The sequence below is a fragment of the Triticum urartu genome, chromosome 7 (genome assembly GCF_003073215.2).
Source record: "Triticum urartu cultivar G1812 chromosome 7, Tu2.1, whole genome shotgun sequence".
In the NCBI taxonomy this organism is placed as follows: Eukaryota; Viridiplantae; Streptophyta; class Magnoliopsida; order Poales; family Poaceae; genus Triticum; species Triticum urartu.
In genome coordinates this window covers 198205798-198226067 of record NC_053028.1, presented here as the reverse complement: position 1 = coordinate 198226067, position 20270 = coordinate 198205798, and positions in this window count along the sequence as shown.

Sequence of the window (20270 nt, the reverse complement as noted above, 5' to 3'; positions counted from 1 at the left end):
CCAAATGGAGGCGATCGAGTCTTGTGGGGAAAAGTGTGCAAACCTTTGCAGAGTGTAATAAACTAATCATGATTAGCCGTGTCCCCGGTTATGGACATCTTGAGTATCTAGTACTTGGATTATCATGTGAATCTCAATATGTTACTCTAAAAATTAATTTTGTTGGGTTATGTTTAATGATGATGCTTAATTGGGATTGAGAATGCTGTCAACCATTCTCAATGTTTAACAACTACCATGATAGTTAAATAAATTTTATTCCTTTGAAGTAGGGAAAAATTGGCTTTACGCAAAACTGTAATCATAGAGCTTTCCACCAGCCAAATATGCATGTAGTATAGTTGTTTCATTCCATTACTCTCTATGTGTTACATTGCAGCATATTCCATGTGCTGACCCGTTCCGGGCTGCAACATTAATGTTGCAGACTTTTCAGACGACGATTAAGGAGTTTTAGGTCGTGGTTCTATACTCTGTGATGCCGTTGGAGTTGATGGACTCACTTATCTTCCAAGCCTTCCGCTGTTATTGTTATTAGATGGTCTTAAGCCATATTTATTGTATTAAGTTCTCTTTTGAGACACTCGATGTAATAAGTGTGTGATTGCTACTCTGCTATAAATCCTCCGAGTACTGTGTGGTGTCAGCATTACTGATCCAGGGATGACACCGGAGCACAGAGATCAGACTATTTGAGGTCTGGTCGCTACAGAGATGGTATCAGAACACACGCTGACTGTAGGACACGACCACTAAGCTAAAAGACCTAGATCACTATCCATTCTCTTCTCTTCTGACTTCTCATCTTTTCTACTCGTTTAGGATGGCGGATGCAAGGAACAAGTTCACGCAACCGGATGAAGATACACCCTTTGGACGTCACTTGAAGGAAGTCACTAGATACCTGAACATAGGAGTACCAAGCTTCACAGGAACCTACAACGCCACTTTACCTGAAGAAGAGCGCTGGATGATTCAAGTTCAAGTTCCAGGAAGGACGTTCATGCCAGTCACTGAGCCCATAGAGTTTTCTTTTGATGCACCAACTTGGAGTCTAGGAAAGAGCATGGCAGCTCACATCGCCATGGGACGCATTGGAGAAGTCTACCGCAAGGATCTCAAGGATACTATCTACCAGATTTGTGGGCGCTGAGATGAACACTGGGAGATGATCAGCATCAGGAAGGATAGATCAATCCAGCTTTTATCCAGGAGTTAAACCAGCACATTCAACGACAGGAGAACCAGATGTGCGCCGACATGATAGATCTGAAGAAGGCTAAGACTAGAATCAAGGAACTGGAGGAAGAACTCAAGGCTACACGTGAAGATTATGAAGAAGAAATTGAAGTATTGGTGGAGAAGAATGATGACCTGATAAAGAAGATTGGAATATTTATGGGAGGCCCTATGCCAGTAGAGGAAGACGAAGAACCCAAGGAGATTAGCCCGGAAGACTACATCATCATCGACGGCACCGATTCGGATCCAGATAGTAGCGATGATGACTATGTTGATGAAGCCGGAGCAGATATCATGGAGTCTGCAACCAAAGAATATTTCTAGTAGACCACCTCATCAGTAGTAGTAGTCCACCATGTAAATATAAGTCCGAGCACTTTTGCGATAGATAGATCAATTGTATGCCCTTGTTTGATTGAATGAAGTGAATTGTTTGCTTTTGCCTCATGTGCATATGGGTAGTGTTTTCTCTTTAGACCCCCTCTATTCTTACATCTCATCTTTTCTAAACCCCTCAGATGCCTCCGAGACGTGACCCCGGATTTGCCTTTCCACCGGAGCTCACCCAGTTGATCCAGCAGCAGAACACATTGATGCAGTTGCTAGTCCAGAATCAGAATCAGGGGAACAACAACAACAACCCACCACCACCACCACCATCTGTTGACCACTTAGCCCGTTTTCTTAGTCTGAATCCGCCGGTGTTTTCCAGTAGCACCGAGCTGATAGTAGCAGATGATTGGCTCCGCAAGACAACTAGGGAGTTGACCACAGCAGGATGCACAGATGCAGAGAAGGTGAAGTTTGCCGCACATCAGCTAGAAGGACCCGCAGCATCATGGTGGGAGAATTTCACCGCCACTTTCCCGGTCGACAATGTCACATGGGACCAGTTTCAGCAGGCTTTTCGTATTGCACATGTTTCAGCAGGAGCTATGGCCATGAAGAAGCGTGAGTTTCGCAACTTGCGCCAAGGAGGACGAACAGTTGGCCAGTATGTGGAGGATTTTAGTAAGTTAGCACGTTATGCCCCAGATGACGTCGCTACGGATGCAGCTAAGCAGGAGAAGTTTCTGGAAGGACTGAATGATGAGTTGAGCATGCAGTTGATGGTAGCAACCTTCAACAACTACCAGGAGTTGGTAGATCGTGCTCTTATGATTGAAGGGAAGTAGCAACAAATTGAGAATCGCAAGAGGAAGTATGGACAAGGAAAGTACAATTCAGGAGCTCAGCAGAAGCCATGTTTTACCTCTAGACCGGGAGGACATTTTCAGCATACCCATGGAGGAGGTAGCTCGCACAATCACAATGGCACCAAGAATGGTAATGGCAATGGAGGAAGCAACGGCCAGAATCGCACCAACCCCTCAACCCCAGCCAAGAAGGACCTGAGCCAAGTCACTTGCTTTAAGTGTCAGAAGACCGGACATTATGCCAATGAATGTCCTGAAGGCCAAAATGGCAATGGAAGTTCTGGAAAGAAGCCGAACCCTTTCAACAGGGGACAGGTGAACCACGTTAGCGTGGAGGAGGTTGAAGCACAGCCCGATGCAGTAATAGGTAAGTTTTTAGTTAAGTCATTTACTGCACTCGTTCTTTTTGATACTGGTGCATCGCATTCATACATCTCAAGGGGATTTGTGGATAAGTATAACCTATCAACCCAAGCCCTTAGGTCACCCATGTTAGTAACCTCGCCTGGAGCAGAGTATGTGGCTGGTCTATGGTGTGATCGGTTACCATTAAGGATTGGTAACTATGTTTTTCCCTCAGACCTAATAGTATTAGAATCTCAAGGATTGGATGTGATATTAGGCATGGATTGGTTATCAAAGTATGAAGGGAATATAGAATGTGCTAGTAAGTCAATTTTGCTTACCACCCCAGAAGGGAGAAGGATCAAGTATGTATCCTGGCATGTGCCAAAGAGGACTCAAGTAAATTGCCTAACAGGAGTTGTGCAGGAGGAAGTACCAGTGGTAAGGGATTTCTCTGAAGTATTTCCAGAGGAGTTGCCAGGCATGCCACCGGATAGAGATATTGAGTTTTTGATTGAGCTATTCCCAGGCACAGGGCCAATATCAAAGAGACCATATATGATGCCAGCAAAGGATTTGGTGGAAATTAAGAAGCAGATTAAGGAGTTACTGGATAAGGGATATATTCGCCCAAGTTCTTCACCTTGGGGATCGCTAGTACTACTAGTGGAGAAGAAAGATGGATCATTAAGGATGGTTGTTGATTATCGAGGATTGAATGAAGTAACGATCAAGAACAAGTACCCACTACCAATGATTAATGATCTGTTTGATCGATTGCAAGGAGCTAAGGTATTTTCCAAGATCGATCTGCGATCAGGATACCACCATTTGAAGATTAGAGAACAGGATATTCCTAAGACAGCTTTTACCACCAGGTATGGGCTGTACGAGTATACCGTTATGTCATTTGGTCTGACTAACGCACCTGCCTATTTTATGAACATGATGAACAAAGTGTTTATGGAGTTCTTGGATAAGTTCGTCGTAGTGTTCATTGCTGATATCCTGGTTTATTCGAAGAATGAAGAGGAACATAAGGAACATTTGCGTTTCGTACTTGGAAAGCTCAGAGAACATCAATTATATGCCAAGTTCAGCAAATGTGAGTTTTGGTTGAAGGAAGTAGGATTCCTCGGACACGTTATATCTGGAGAAGGTATAGCAGTAGATCCCACTAAAGTTGATACCGTGACCAGGTGGGAAGCCCCAACAACAGTTGGAGAGATTCGGAGTTTTCTTGGACTCGCAGGATACTACCAAAGATTTATTGAGAATTTCTCAAAGATTGCGAAGCCTATGACTGAGTTGTTGAAGAAATATACCAAGTTCATATGGACGGAGGAGTGTGAGGCTAGTTTCCAGGAGTTGAAGAAACATTTGGTTACCTCACCAGTGTTGATTTTGCCAGACCAGACCAAAGATTATGAGGTGTATTGTGACGCTTCACGTCGAGGACTTGGAGCAGTGCTTATGCAGGAAGGGAGAGTTGTTTCATATGCCTCAAGACAACTAAAACCTCATGAGTTGAATTATGCCACGCATGATTTGGAGTTAGCAGCCATAGTGCATGCTTTGAAAACATGGAGGCATTTCCTCATTGGAAACCATTGTGAGGTGTACACGGATCATAAGAGTTTGAAGTACATTTTCACACAGAAGGAGTTGAATCTCAGACAAAGGAGATGGTTGGAGCTCATCAAGGATTATGATATGAGATTGCATTATCACCCCGGAAAGGCTAATGTAGTAGCTGACGCATTAAGCCGTAAGAGCCATGTCAATACGTTAATGACGGAAGAAATACCCAAGGAGTTAGCAGAAAATCTTCGTGAACTATGTGTGGAAATAGTTCCGAGAGGCTATGTAGCAGCATTGGAGATTCAGTCAACTTTGATGGATAGAATCAGGGAAGCTCAGAAAACTGACAAAGAGATTGCCGCTATAAAGGAGAAACTGAGAAAAGGAAAAGCTAAAGGATTTCGTGAGGATGAACATGACACCCTATGGTTTGAAGACCGCGTTTACGTACCCAATGACCCGGAGATCAGGAAGTTGATTTTGCAAGGGGCACACGATTCACCGTATTCAATTCACCCAGGAAATACCAAGATGTATTTGGATTTGAAGGATATTTTCTGGTGGACCGGAATGAAGAAGGATATTGCGGAGTATGTAGCAGTTTGTGATGTATGTCAGAGAGTAAAGGCAGAGCATCAGAAGCCAGCAGGATTGTTACAACCATTGCCGATACCCGAATGGAAGTGGTATAAGCTAGGCATGGATTTTATCACGGGATTACCTAGGACTCGTTCAGGCTATGACTCGATTTGGGTTGTAGTTGATCGATTGACGAAAGTAGCTCATTTCATCCCAGTAAAGACCACTTACAACAGTGCTAAGTTGGCAAAGATATACATGACCAGGATCGTATGTTTGCATGGAGTTCCAAGGAGTATCGTATCAGATAGAGGAACCCAGTTTACCTCAAAGTTCTGGAAGCAGTTGCACGAAACTTTGGGTACCAGGCTAGAATTCAGTACAACTTTTCATCCACAGACAGATGGACAGACCAAGAGAGTTAATCAGATTTTGGAGGATATGCTGAGAGCTTGTGCGCTAGATTATGGATCTAGTTGGGACGATAATTTGCCATATGCAGAGTTCTCTTACAACAACAATTACCAAACCAGTTTAAAGATGGCCCCTTTCGAAGCCTTGTACGAAAGGAGGTGCAGGACACCGTTGTCGTGGGACGAAGTTGGAGACCGCCAGTTGTTTGGACCTGACTTGATTAAAGAGTCTGAACAGAAGGTGAAATTGATTCGCGATAGGCTCAAGGTAGCTCAGTCCAGACAGAAAAGTTATGCAGATTCTAAACGCAAGGAGATAGTTTATGAAGTCGGAGTTAGAGCTTATCTTCGAGTATCTCCACTTCGGGGAACAAAGCGTTTTGGAGTTAAAGGGAAGTTAGCGCCACGATTTGTATGACCATATCGAATTTTGGAGCGTATGGGAGAAGTGGCCTACAAGTTGGACTTGCCCGAAGGATTGTCAGGAGTTCATGATGTGTTCCACGTTTCTCAGTTAAAGAAATGTCACGCGGAGATGGCTGACATACCGTTGAGAGACACAGTGCCTTTGGAAACTATCCAGTTGGATAATGATTTGACCTACGAGGAGAAACCAATTAAGATCCTCGAGTTTGCCAGCCGAGTTACTCGCAGCAAGGTTATCAAGTTTTGCAAGGTTCAGTGGAGCCACCACACAGAGGATGAAGCCACCTGGGAACGAGAGGAAGATTTGCTCAAGGACCACCCTCACCTATTTTCTAGCCAACCCGAATCTCGAGGGCGAGATTCATCTTAAGGGGGGTAGGTTTGTAACATCCCAAATTTTTAATTTGGAATGTTATACATTAGATCATCATTGCATATCATATTTTTTTGCATTTTGGTTGATCCTAGAAATTCTACGCAACTCAATGACCCATGGAGAGAGTTGGGGATTTCGTTATTTTCATATTTCAGTTTTCTCAAATTTTGAGAATAGGATCATTTGATTTTATTTATTTTATCATCAATTATTTCTATTACAAAAATATGAGAGAGGGAATAAAATGACTTTCCCAAAATAAAGAAATATTGAGGATTTAATAATAAAATCAAATAAGATTTTATTTTGGAATTTTTCGGTGTTTTATTTGAATTTAGGAAAAATGTGCGTTTTTCAAAATTGCATTTAGGTCCCAAATAAATGTTCACCTTGTGCGGCTTCATTTTAGAAGCCCGTGAAAATTTATTTCGGAATTTTTGGAGTCCGTTTTGTATTTCTTTTTATTTTTCTTCTGCGCGTAATATTTAAAAAAACGAACCGATCTACGGGCCGTGTCCGGCTAGGACTCCGGCCCGAGATGGCTTTATAAGCCGGCCCAGCCCCGGGGGAAACCCTAGCCCGAGCCGCCCCAGCCCCAGCCGCCGCGCCCTGCCGCCGCCGCGCCGCCCCGCCGCGCCACCTCGCCGGACGCCACCGCCGTCGCACGCTTGCCGAGGTTCGCCGCCGCCACGAAATCCGTGCCGTTTTTTTAATTTTTTTTGAAAAACCGTTCGATTTTTCCGTCGTTTTTTTACATTTGGTTTTTTAAATAGATCAGTTTTTCTGGTTTATTTAAACAGTGAGCGTTCGTCCGTTCGTTCGTTCTAGCGAACGTTCTCGTTTTTCTTTTTCTCGGATTAAATCCGCGATTTTTCTGATCGCGATTCCTGATCCGATTTTCGTTTTAGTATAACTTTTCGCTCGTTTATCGGAATCAGGCGATTCAAGCTCCTAGAGTTTCGTCTCGAAACCCTCTATCCGTTTAGTCAACTTAAACAAGATTTTGCTACTATAAAATTTGCCCTAGATCCAGATTAGTAGAACGAAGTTGTTTTCGTTCGCCGTTTGACGATTTGATTCTTTTTGCCAACCAGAGTTCTTAAGTTGAACCTTCTGGTTAGATCTCTTATTTGAGTTTTACTTGTGCATTAGATGAGTACTTATTGTATGCTTGTTTGTTTGTCTGCGATAGAATACCCGGAGTGCGCCGCTTGTTACTTTGAATCGCTAGGTTTCCCGGATCATCAGCAAGGCAAGTAACACTTTGATCATACCTTTCCTACTACCCAGTTTTATTGCATTAGATCAATCCTCACACATTGCATGGTTAGGATCTAATTAAATTGTGGGATGGGAAGTAGATGAGGTAGTACCTATTACCTGTTTATTCTCAAACCTTTGGGAGTTACTTCTACGTTTGCTTATTATGCCATGCTATGCTAGTAGACGTGGATTGGGTGAGTGAAATCCATGACAGATGTGAGTTTTGTTAATTAATGGTTTATCTAAGGTGGCAACTTAAACACACATCTGGGTGGATTGAGGCACCTGGGTATTCCAGGACTTGCCTGTTTTCTTTTGGACCGCCACCCAGGCTCAAAGGGATCATGAGACTATTCATACTAGAAACTTCCGTGTGCAGCCACAAGCTATTATGGGCTCTAGCATAGTTGACTAAGTCGTGTGAACTGTTACAGTGGTAGACTAGCAGATGTAGGGGATGTAGGTGGTACGGTCTACCCGATCGTAAGGTGCTAGCGCTTCTGAAAGACTATGTCTCGGTCATCCGTCTTCTCAAACACCATGTAGTGCGAGAAACCAAACGGAGGCGATCGAGTCTTGTGGGGAAAAGTGTGCAAACCTCTGCAGAGTGTAATAAACTAATCGTGATTAGCCGTGTCCTCGGTTATGGACATCTTGAGTATCTAGTACTTGGATTATCATGTGAATCTCAACATGTTACTCTAAAAATTAATTTTGTTGGGTTATGTTTAATGATGATGCTTAATTGGGATTGAGAATGCTGTCAACCATTCTCAATGTTTAACAACTACCATGATAGTTAAATAAATTTTATTCCTTTGAAGTAGGGAAAAATTGGCTTTACGCAAAACTGTAACCATAGAGCTTTCCACCAGCCAAATATGCATGTAGTATAGCTGTTTCATTCCATTACTCTCTATGTGTTACATTGCCAGCATATTCCATGTGCTGACCCGTTTTAGGATGCAACGTTAATGTTGCAGACTTTTCAGACGACGATTAAGGAGTTTTAGGTCGTGGTTCTATACTCAGTGATGTCATTGGAGTTGATGGACTCACTTATCTTCCAAGCCTTCCGCTGTTATCATTATTAGATGGCCTTAGGCCATATTTATTGTATTAAGTTCTCTTTTGAGACACTCGATGTAATAAGTGTGTGATTGCTACTCTGCTATAAATCCTCCGAGTACTGTGTGGTGTCAGCATTACTGATCCAGGGATGACACCGGAGCACAGAGATCAGACTGTTTGAGGTCTGGTCACTACAGTTAGTCCCAAAAATAATATAAAAGTGGAAAAGCCCAATAATGTCTAAAATAGTAGATAATATAGCATGGAGCAATCAAAAATTATAGATATGTTGGAGACGTATCAAGCATCCCCAAGCTTAATTCCTGCTCGTCCTCGAGTAGGTAAATGATAAAAACAAAATTTTTGATGCGGAGTGCTACTTGGCATAATTTCAATGTAAATCTTCTTAATTGTGGTATGAATATTCAGATTCGAAAGATTCAAGACAAAAGTTCATATTGATATAAAAATAATAATACTTCAAGCATACTAACAAAGCAATTATGTCTTCTCAAAATATCATGGACTAAGAAAGCTATCCCTACAAAATCATATAGTCTGGCTATGCTCTATCTTCACCACACAAAGTATTTAAATCATGCACAACCCCGATGACAAGCCAAGCAATTGTTTCATACTTTTGACATTTTCAGAACTTTTTCGATCTTCACGCAATACATGAGCGTGAGCCATGGATATAGCACTATAGGTGGAATAGAATGGTGGTTGTGGAGAAGACAAAAAGGAAGAAGATAATCTCACATCAACTAGGCGTATCAACGGGCTATGAAGATGCCCATCAATAGATATCAACGTGAGTGAGTATGGATTGTCATGCAACGGATGCACTAGAGCTATAAGTATATGAAAGCTCAAAAGAAACTAAGTGGGTGTGCATCCAACTCGCTTGCTCACAAAGACCTAGGGCATTTTGAGGAAGTCCATCATTAGAATATACAAGCCAAGTTCTATAATGAAAAATTCCCACTAGTATATGAAAGTGACATAATGAGAGACTCTCTATCATGAAGATCATGGTGCTACTTTGAAGCACAAGTGTGGTAAAAGGATAGTAACATTGTCCCTTCTCTCTTTTTCTCTCATTCATTTTTTTATTTGGGCCTTTCTTTTTTTATGGCCTTTTTTCATCCGGAGTCTCATCCCGACTTGTGGGGGAATCATAGTCTCCATCATCCTTTCCTCACTGGGACAATGCTCTAATAATGATGATCATCACACTTTTATTTACTTACAACTCCTGAATTACAACTCGATTCTTAGAACAAAATATGACTCTATATGAATGCCTCCGGCGGTGTACCGGGATGTGCAATGAATCAAGAGTGACATGTATGAAAGAATTATGAATGGTGGCTTTGCCACAAATACGATGTCAACTACATGATCATGCTAGCAATATGACAATGATGGAGCGTGTCATAATGAACGGAATGGTGGAAAGTTGCATGGCAATATATCTCGGAATGACTATGGAAATGCCATTATATGTAGGTATGGTGGCTGTTTTGAGGAAGGTATTTGGTGGGTGTATGATATCGGCGAAAAGTGCGCGGTATTAGAGAGGCTAGCAATGGTGGAAGGAAGGAAAGTGCGTATAATCCATGGACTCGACATTAGTCATAAAGAACTCATATACTTATTGCAAAAATCTAGAAGTTATCAAAGCAAAGTATTACGCGCATGCTCTTAGGGGGATAGATTGGTAGGAAAAGACCATCGCTCGTCCCCGACCGCCAATCATAAGGAAGACAATCAATAAATAAATCATGCTCCGACTTCATCACATAATGGTTCACCATACGTGCATGCTACGGGAATCACAAACTTTAACACAAGAATTTATAAAATTCACAACTACTCAACTAGAATGACTCTAATATCACCATCCTCATATCTCAAAACAATTATCAAGCATCAATTTCTTCTTAGTATTCAACACACTCATACGAAAGTTTTATTATTAATCTTGCATACCAAGCATATTATGATTTTAAGCAAATTACCATGCTATTAAGACTCTCAAAACAATATAAGTGAAGCACGAGAGATCAAAAGTTTATATAAAACAAATCCACCACCGTTCTCTAAAAGATATAAGTGAAGCACTAGAGCAAAACTATAAAGCTCAAAAGATATAAGTGAAGTACATAGAGTATTCTATCAAATTCCAAATCACATATGGCTCTCTCAAAAGGTGTGTACAGCAAGGATGATTGTGGTAAACTAATAAGAAAAGACTCAAATCATAAAAGGCGCTCCAAGCAAAACACATATCATGTGGTGAATAAAAATATAGCTCCAAGTAAAGTTACCGATAGAAGTAGACGAAAGAGGGGATGCCTTCCGGGGCATCCCCAAGCTTTGGCTTTTAGGTGTCCTTATATTATATTGGGGGTGCCATGGGCATCCCCAAGCTTAGGATCTTGCCACTTCTTGTTCCATAATCCATCAAATCTATACCCAAAACTTGAAAACTTCACAACACAAAACTTAAGGTAGAAAACTCGTGAGCTCCGTTAGCGAAAGAAAACAAAATACCACTTCAAGGTACTGTAATGAACTCATTCTTTATTTATATTGGTGTTATAACTACTGTATTATAAATTCTCTATGGATTATAAACTATTTTACTAGCCATAGATTCATCAAAATAAGCAAACAACACACGAAAAACAGAATCTGTCAAAAACAGAACAGTCTGTAGTAATCTGGAGCTAGCGCAAGATCTGGAACCCCAAAAATTCTAAAATAAATTTCTGGACGTGAGGAATTTATATATTAATCGTCTTCAAAAATAATTAACTAAATATCACTTTCCAAATAAAAATGACAGCAGTTCTCGTGAGCGCTAAAGTTTCTGTTTTTACAGCAAGTTCAACAAGACTTTCCCCAAGTCTACCCAACGGTTCTACTTGGCACAAACACTAATTAAACACAAAAACACAACCAAAACAGAAGCTAGATAATTTATTTATTACTAAACAGGAGCAAAAAGCAAGGAATAAAAATAAAATTGGGTTGCCTCCCAACAAGCGCTATCGTTTAACGCCCCTAGCTAGGCATAACAAGCAAGAATAGATCTAGGTATTGCCATCTTTGGTAGGCAATCCATAAGTGGCTCTCATGATAGATTCATATGGTAATTTTATTTTCTTTCTAGGGAAGTGTTCCATGCCCTTTTTTAATGGAAATTGAAATCTAATATTCCCTTCCTTCATATCAATAATTGCACCAACCGTTCTAAGGAAAGGTCTACCAAGAATAATAGGGCAAGAAGGATTACAATCTATATCAAGAATGATAAAATCTACGGGCACATAATTACTATTAGCAACAATAAGAACATAATTAATTCTTCCCATAGGTTTCTTAATAGTGGAATCCGCAAGATGCAAGTTTAGAGAGCAATCATCAAAATCACGGAAATCTAGTAAATCACACAAAGTTTTGGGAATAGTAGAGACACTAGCACCCAAATCACACAAAGCATAAAACTCATAATTTTTAATTTTAATTTTAATAGTTTGTTCCCACTCATCATAAAGTTTTCTAGGGATAGAAACTTCCAATTCAAGTTTTTCTTCATAAGATTGCATCAAGGCATCAACAATATGTTTAGTAAACGCTTTATTTTGAATATAAGCGTGAGGAGATTTTAGCACGGATTGCAACAAGGAAATACAATCAATCAAAGAGAAATTTTCATAGTTAAATTCCTTGAAATCCATAATAGTGGGTTTAGCAACATCTAGGGTTTTAATTTCTTCAATCCCACTTTTATCAAATTTAGCATCAAGATCAACAAATTCCGAATTCTTAGAACGCCTTCTAGGTAAAGGTGGATCATATTCAGTCCCATCATTATCAAATTCATATTGCAAAACAAAGATTTAATAGGGGACACATCAATAACTTTTAGATCTTCATCATTATTTTCATAGGAACTAGAAGAACACGCTTTTATAAAGGCATCTTTCTTAGCACGCATCCTAGCGGTTCTTTCTTTGCACTCGTCAATGGAAATTCTCATGGCTTTGAGATACTCATTGATATCATGCTTAGGTGGAATAGATCTAAGTTTCAAAGAATCAACATCAACAACAATTCTATCAATGTTCCTAGCCAAATCATCAATCTTAAGTAATTTTTCATCAATCATAGCATTAAAATTATTTTGTGAAGAAATAAATTATTTAATATTAGATTCAAAATCAGAGGGCATCTTATTAAAATTTCCATAAGAATTGTTGTAGGAATTACCATAATTATTAGAGGGATTACTAGGGTAAGGCCTAGGATTGAAATTTCCTCTATACGCGTTGTTACCAAAATTGTTCCTACCAACAAAATTCACATCCATAGATTCATTATTATTCTCAATCAAAGTAGACAAGGGCACATCATTAGGATCAGAAGAAACACTCTTATTAGCAAATAATTTCATAAGTTCATCCATCTTTCCACTCAAAACATTAATTTCTTCTATCGCATGCACCTTTTCAGTAGATCTTTCAGTATGCCATTGAGAATAATTAACCATAATATTATCTAGGAGTTTAGTAGCTTCTCCTAAAGTGATTTCCATAAAAGTGCCTCCCGCGGCCGAATCTAAAAGATTTCTAGAAGCAAAATTCAATCCGGCATAAAAATTTTGTACAATCATCCACAAATTCAAACCATGGGTAGGGCAATTACGTATCATTAATTTCATTCTCTCCCAAGCTTGTGCAACATGTTCATGATCAAGTTGTTTAAAATTCATAATATCGTTTCTAAGAGAGATGGTCTTAGCGGGGGGAAAATACTTAGAGATAAAAGCATCTTTGCACTTGTTCCATGAATCAATACTATTTTTAGGCAAAGACGAAAACCAAGCTTTAGCACGATCTCTAAGAGAAAAAGGAAATAGCTTCAATTTAACAATATCATTATCGACATCTTTTTTCTTTTGCATGTCACACAAATCAACGAAGCTATTAAGATGTGTAGCGGCATCTTCACTAGGAAGGCCAGAGAACGGATCTTTCATGACAAGATTCAACAAAGCAGTATTAATTTCACAAGATTCAGCATCGGTAAGAGGAGCAATCAGAGTGCTAAGGAAATCATTATTATTGGTATTGGTGAAGTCACACAATTTAGTATTATCTTGAGCCATCACGACAAACAAGCAATCCAACACACGAGCAAACAAGAGCAAACGGGCAAAAGAGGCAAATAGAGAGGGAGGATAGAGAGAGAGGGCGAATAAAATGGCAAGGGTGAAGTGGGGGAGAGGAAAACGAGAGGCAAATGGAAAATAATGTAATGCGGGAGATAGGGATTGTGATGGGTACTTGGTATGTTGACTTTTGCGCAGACTCCCCGGCAACAGCGCCAGAAATTCTTCTTGCTACCTCTTGAGCACTGCGTTGGATTTCCCCGAAGAGGAAGGGATGATGCAGCAAAGTAGCGTAAGTATTTCCCTCAGTTTTTGAGAACCAAGGTATCAATTCAGTAGGAGGCTACGCTCGAGTCCCTCGTACCTACACAAAAATAATAGCTCAACGCAACCAACGCGCTTAGGGGTTGTCAATCCCTTCACGGTCACTTACGAAAGTGAGATCTGATAGAGATGATAAATAATATTTTTTTTGGTATTTTTGGTATAGAGATGCAAAATAAATAAAGTAAAAACAAAGTAAAAGCAAAGCAATAGTAAAGTGATGGAGATTGATATGATGAGAAAGAGACCCGGGGGCCATAGGTTTCACTAGTGGCTTCTCTCAAGAGCATAAGTATTCTACGGTGGGTGAACAAATTACTGTTGAGCAATTGACAGAATTGAGCATAGTTATGAGAATATCTAGGTATGATCATGTATATAGGCATCACGTCCGAGACAAGTAGACCGAAACGATTCTGCATCTACTACTATTACTCCACTCATCGACCGCTATCCAACATGCATCTAGAGTATTAAGTAAAAAACAGAGTAACGCCTTAAGCAAGATGACATGATGTAGAGGGATAGTTTCATGCAATATGATAAAAACCCCATCTTGTTATCCTCGATGGCAACAATACAATACGTGCCTTGTTGCCCCTTCTGACACTGGGAAAGGACACCGCAAGATTGAACCCAAAGCTAAGCACTTCTCCAATGGCAAGAACAACCAATCTAGTAGGCCAAACCAAACTGATAATTCGAAGAGACTTGCAAAGATAACCAATCATACATAAAAGAATTCAGAGAAGATTCAAATATTATTCATAGATAGACTTGATCATAAACCCACAATTCATCGGTCTCAACAAACACACCGCAAAAAGAAGATTACATCGAATAGATCTCCACGAGAGAGGGGGAGAACATTGTATTGAGATCCAAAATGAGAGAAGAAGCCATCTAGCTACTAGCTATGGACCCGTAGGTCTGAAGTAAACTACTCACACTTCATCGGAGGGGATTGGATGATGATGTAGAAGCCCTCCGTGATCGATGCCTCCTCCGGCGGAGCTCCGGAACAGGCCCCAAATGGGATCTCGTGGATATAGAAAGTTGTGGCGGTGGAATTAGGTTTTTGGCTCCGTCCCCGATCGTTTGCGGGTACGTGGATATATATATAGGAGGAAGAAGTACGTCGGTGGAGCTTCGAGGGGCCCACGAGGCAGGGGGCGCGCCCTAGGGGGGGCGCCCCCTACCCTCATGAGCACCTTGTGGCTTTCTTGGCGGAGGGTCCAAGTCTCCTAGATCTTGTCTGATGAGAAAATCACGTTTCCGAAGGTTTCATTCCATTTGGACTCCGTTTGTAATTCCTTTTCTTCGAAACCCTAAAACAGGCAAAAAACAACAATTCTGGGCTGGGCCTCCGGTTAATAGGTTAGTCCCAAAAATAATATAAAAGTGGAAAATAAAGCCCAATAATGTCTAAAACAGTAGATAATATAGCATGGAGCAATCAAAAATTATAGATACGTTGGAGACGTATCAGCAAGCAATATGTATATACCCACGCCCACAACTCCTTTGTGTTCTACTCGTGCATATAACATCTACGCATAGACCTGGCTCGGATGCCACTGTTATGGAACGCAGTAATTTCAAAAAAATTCTTACACACATGCAAGATCTACCATGGTGATGCATAGAAACGAGAGGAGAAGAGTGTTGTCCATGTACCCTCATAGACCGTAAGCGAAAGCGTTATGACAAGCGGTTGATGTAGTCGAACGTCTTCATGATCCGATCGATCCTAGCACCGAAAGTACGGCACCTCCGCGATCTGCACACGTTCGGCTCGGTGATGTCTCGCAAACTCTTGATCCAACTGAGTGTCGAGGGAGAGCTTCATCAGCACGAGGTGTGATGACGGTGATGATGAAGCTATAGAAACAGGGCTTCGCCTAAGCACTGCAATGATATGACCGAGGTGGATTATCGTGGAGGGGTGCACCGAACACGGCTAAGACAACTGTCAACTTGTGTGTCTATGGTGTGCCCCCCCCTCGTATATAAAGGAGTGGAGGAGGGGGGAGGGCCGGCCCTCTATGGCGTGCCCTGGAGGAGTCCTACTCCATCGGGAGTAGGATTCCCCCCCTTTCCTAGTTGGATTAGGAGAGGAAGGAAGGGGGAGAGAGGGGGAGGAAAGGGGGGTTGGCCCCCCACCCAATTCGGATTGGGATTGGGGGGCGCGCCCCCTCCTAGGCTCCCTTCTTCTCTCTCCCACTATGGCCCAATAAGGCCCATATACTTCCCGGGGGATTTCCGGTAACCTCCCGGTACTCCGGTATATGCCCGAACTCACCCGGAACCATTCCGATGTCCAAACATAGTCATCCAATATATCGATCTTTATGTCTCGTCCATTTCGAGACTCCTCGTCATGTCCGTGATCATATCTGGGACTCCGAACAACCTTCGGTACATCGAAACACATAAACTCATAATACCGATCATCACTAAACGTTAAGCGTGCGGACCCTACGGGTTCGAGAACTATGTAGACATGACCGAGACTCATCTCCGGTAAATAACCAATAGCGGAACCTGGATGCTCATTTTGGTTCCTACATATTCTACGAAGATCTTTATCGGTCAAACCGCATAACAACATACATTGTTCCCTTTGTCATCGGTATGTTACTTGCCCGAGGTTCGATCGCCGGTATCATCATACCTAGTTCAATCATGTTATAGGCAAGTCTCTTTACTCGTTATGTAATGCTACATCTCGTAACTAACTCATTAGTTACATTGCTTGCAAGGCTTATAGTGATGTGCATTACCGAGAGGGCCCAGAGATACCTCTCTGATACACGGAGTGACAAATCCTAATCTTGATCTATGCCAACTCAACAAACACCATCAGAGACACCTGTAGAGCATCTTTATAGTCACCCAGTTATGTTGTGACGTTTGATAGCACACTAAGTGGTCCTCCGGTATTCGGGAGTTGCATAATCTCATAGTCATAGGAACATGTATAAGTTATGGAGAAAGCAATAGCAGTAAACTAAACGATCATCGTGCTAAGATAACGGATGGGTCAAGTCAATCACATCATTCTCTAATGATGTGATCACGTTTATCAAATGACAACTCTTTGTCCATGGTTAGGAAACTTAACCATCTTTGATCAACGAGTGATACGTCTCCAACGTATCTATAATTTTTTATTGTTCCATGCTATATTATATCCTGTTTTGGACATTATTGGGCTTTATTATACACTTTTATTTCATTTTTGGGACTAACCTATTAACTGGAGGCCCATCCCAGAATTGTTGTTTTTTTGCCTATTTTAGGGTTTTGCAGAAAAAGAATATCAAACGGAGTCCAAACGGAATGAAACCTTCGGGAACGTGATTTTTGGAACGAACATGATCCAGAGGACTTGGACCCTACGTCAAGCAATCAACCAGGAAGGCATGAGGTAGGGGGCGCGCCTACCCCCTGCCCCCCAGGCGCGCCCTCCACTCTCGTGGGGCCCACGTTGCTCCACCGACGTACTCCTGATGTCTACTACACAACCTTCTTCTTGTAGACGTTGTTGGGCCTCCAAGTGCAGAGGTTTGTAGGACAGTAGCAAATTTCCCTCAAGTGGATGACCTAAGGTTTATCAATCCATAGGAGGCGTAGGATGAAGATGGTCTCTCTCAAGCAACCCTGCAACCAAAAATCAAAGAGTCTCTTATGTCCCCAACACACCCAATACAATGGTAAATTGTTTAGGTGCACTAGTTCGGTGAAGAGATGGTAATACAAGTGGTATATGGATGGTAGATAAAGGTTTTCGTAATCTGAAAATATAAAAACAGCAAGGTAACTAATGATAAAAGTGAGCGTAAATGGTATTGCAATGCGTTGAAACAAGGCCTAGGGTTCATACTGTCACTAGTGCAAGTCCTCTCAACAATAATAACATAATTGGATCACATAACTATCCCTCAACATGCAACAAAGAGTCACTCCAAAGTCACTAATAGCGGAGAACAAACGAAGAGATTATGGTAGGGTACGAAACCAGCTCAAAGTTATTCTTTCCAATCAATCCGTTGGGCTATTCCTATAAGTGTCACAAACAGCCCTAGAGTTCGTACTAGAATAACACCTTAAGACACAAATCAACCAAAACCCTAATGTCACCTAGATACTCCAATGTCACCTCAAGTATCCGTGGGTATGATTATACGATATGCATCACACAATCTCAGATTAATCTATTCAAACCAACACAAAGAACCTCAAAGAGTGCCCCAAAGTTTCTACCGGAGAGTCAAGACGAAAACGTGTGCCAACACCTATGCATAGATTCCCAAGGTCACGGAACCCACAAGTTGATCACCAAAACATACATCAAGTGGATCAATAGAATACCCCATTGTCACCACGGGTAACCCACGCAAGACATACATCAAGTGTTCTCAAATCCTTAAAGACTCAATCCGATAAGATAACTTCAAAGGGAAAACTCAATCCATTACAAGAGAGTAGAGGGGGAGAAACATCATAAGATCCAACTATAATAGCAAAGCTCATGATACATCAAGATCGTATCACCTCAAGAACACGAGAGAGAGAGAGAGAGAGAGAGAGAGAGAGAGATCAAACACATAGCTACTGGTACATACCCTCAGCCCCGAGGGAGAACTACTCCCTCCTCGTCATGGAGAGCACCGGGATGATGAAGATGGACACCGGAGAGGGATTCCCCCTTCGGCAGGGTGCCGGAACGGGTCTAGATTGGTTTTTGGTGGCTACGGAGGCTTCTGGCGGCGGAACTCCCGATCTATTGTGCTCCCCAAAGTTTTTAGGGTATATGGGTATATATGGGAGGAAGAAGTACGTCGGTGGACCTCTGGGTTGTCCATGAGGCAGCCCGGGACTCTCCTGGTCCAACTCCGATACTCCGTGGGCTTCTCCTGGTCCAAAAATAAGTTCCGTGAAGTTTCAGGCCAATTGGACTCCGTTTGATTTTCTTTTTCTGCGATACTCTAAAACAAGGAAAAAACAGAAACTGGCACTGGGCTCTGGGTTAATAGGTTAGTCCCAAAAATAATATAAAAGTGTATAATAAAGCCCATAAACATCCAAAACAGATAATATAATAGCATGGAACAATTAAAAATTGTAGATACGTTGGAGACGTATCAGCATCCCCAAGCTTAATTCCTACTCGTCCTCGAGTAGGTAAATGATAAAAACAGAATTTTTGATGTGGAATGCTACCTAACATATTCATCATGTATTTCTTTTTATTGTAGCAAGAATATTCAGATCCATAAGATTCAAGACAAAAGTTTAATATTGACATAAAAATAATAATACTTCAAGCATACTAAGTAAGCAATCATGTCTTCTCAAAATAACATGGCCAAAGAAAGTTCATCCCTACAAAATCATATAGTTTGGTCATGCTCCATTTTCGTCACACAAGAATGCTCTCATCATGCACAACCCCGATGACAAGCCAAGCAATTGTTTCATACTTTAGTAATCTCAAACTTTTTTCAACTTTCACGCAATACATGAGCGTGAGCCATGGATATAGCACTATGGGTGGAATAGAATATAATGAGGGGGTTGTGTGGAGAAGACAAAAAGGAGAAAGTCTCACATCAACGCGGCTAATCAATGGGCTAGGGAGATGCCCATCAATTGATGTCAATGCAAGGAGTACGGATTGCCATGCAACGGATGCATTAGAGCTATAAATGTATGAAAGCTCAACAAAAGAACTAAGTGGCTGTGCATCCAACTTGCTTGCTCACGAAGACCTAGGGCACTGGAGGAGGCCCATTGTTGGAATATACAAGCCAAGTTCTATAATGAAAATTTCCCACTAATATATGAAAGTGACAACATAAGAGACTCTCTATCATGAAGATCTTGGTGCTACTTTGAAGCACAAGTGTGGTAAAAGGATAGTAACATTGTCCCTTTTATTTTATTTTATTTTTTTATTTGGCCTTTCTTTTTTTGCCTTGCTTTTTTATTTGGCCTTTATATTTTTTTTGGCCTTTCTATTTTTTGGGAGAATGCTCTATTAATGATGATCATCACACTTCTATTTATTTACAACTCAATGATTACAACTCGATACTAGAACAAAGTATGACTCTATATGAATGCCTCCGGCGGTGTACCGGGATTGCGATGAATCAAGTGTGACATGTATGAAAAATTATGAACGGTGGCCTTGCCACAAATACGATGTCAACTACATGATCATGCAAAGCAATATGACAATGATGATGCGTGTCATAATAAACGGA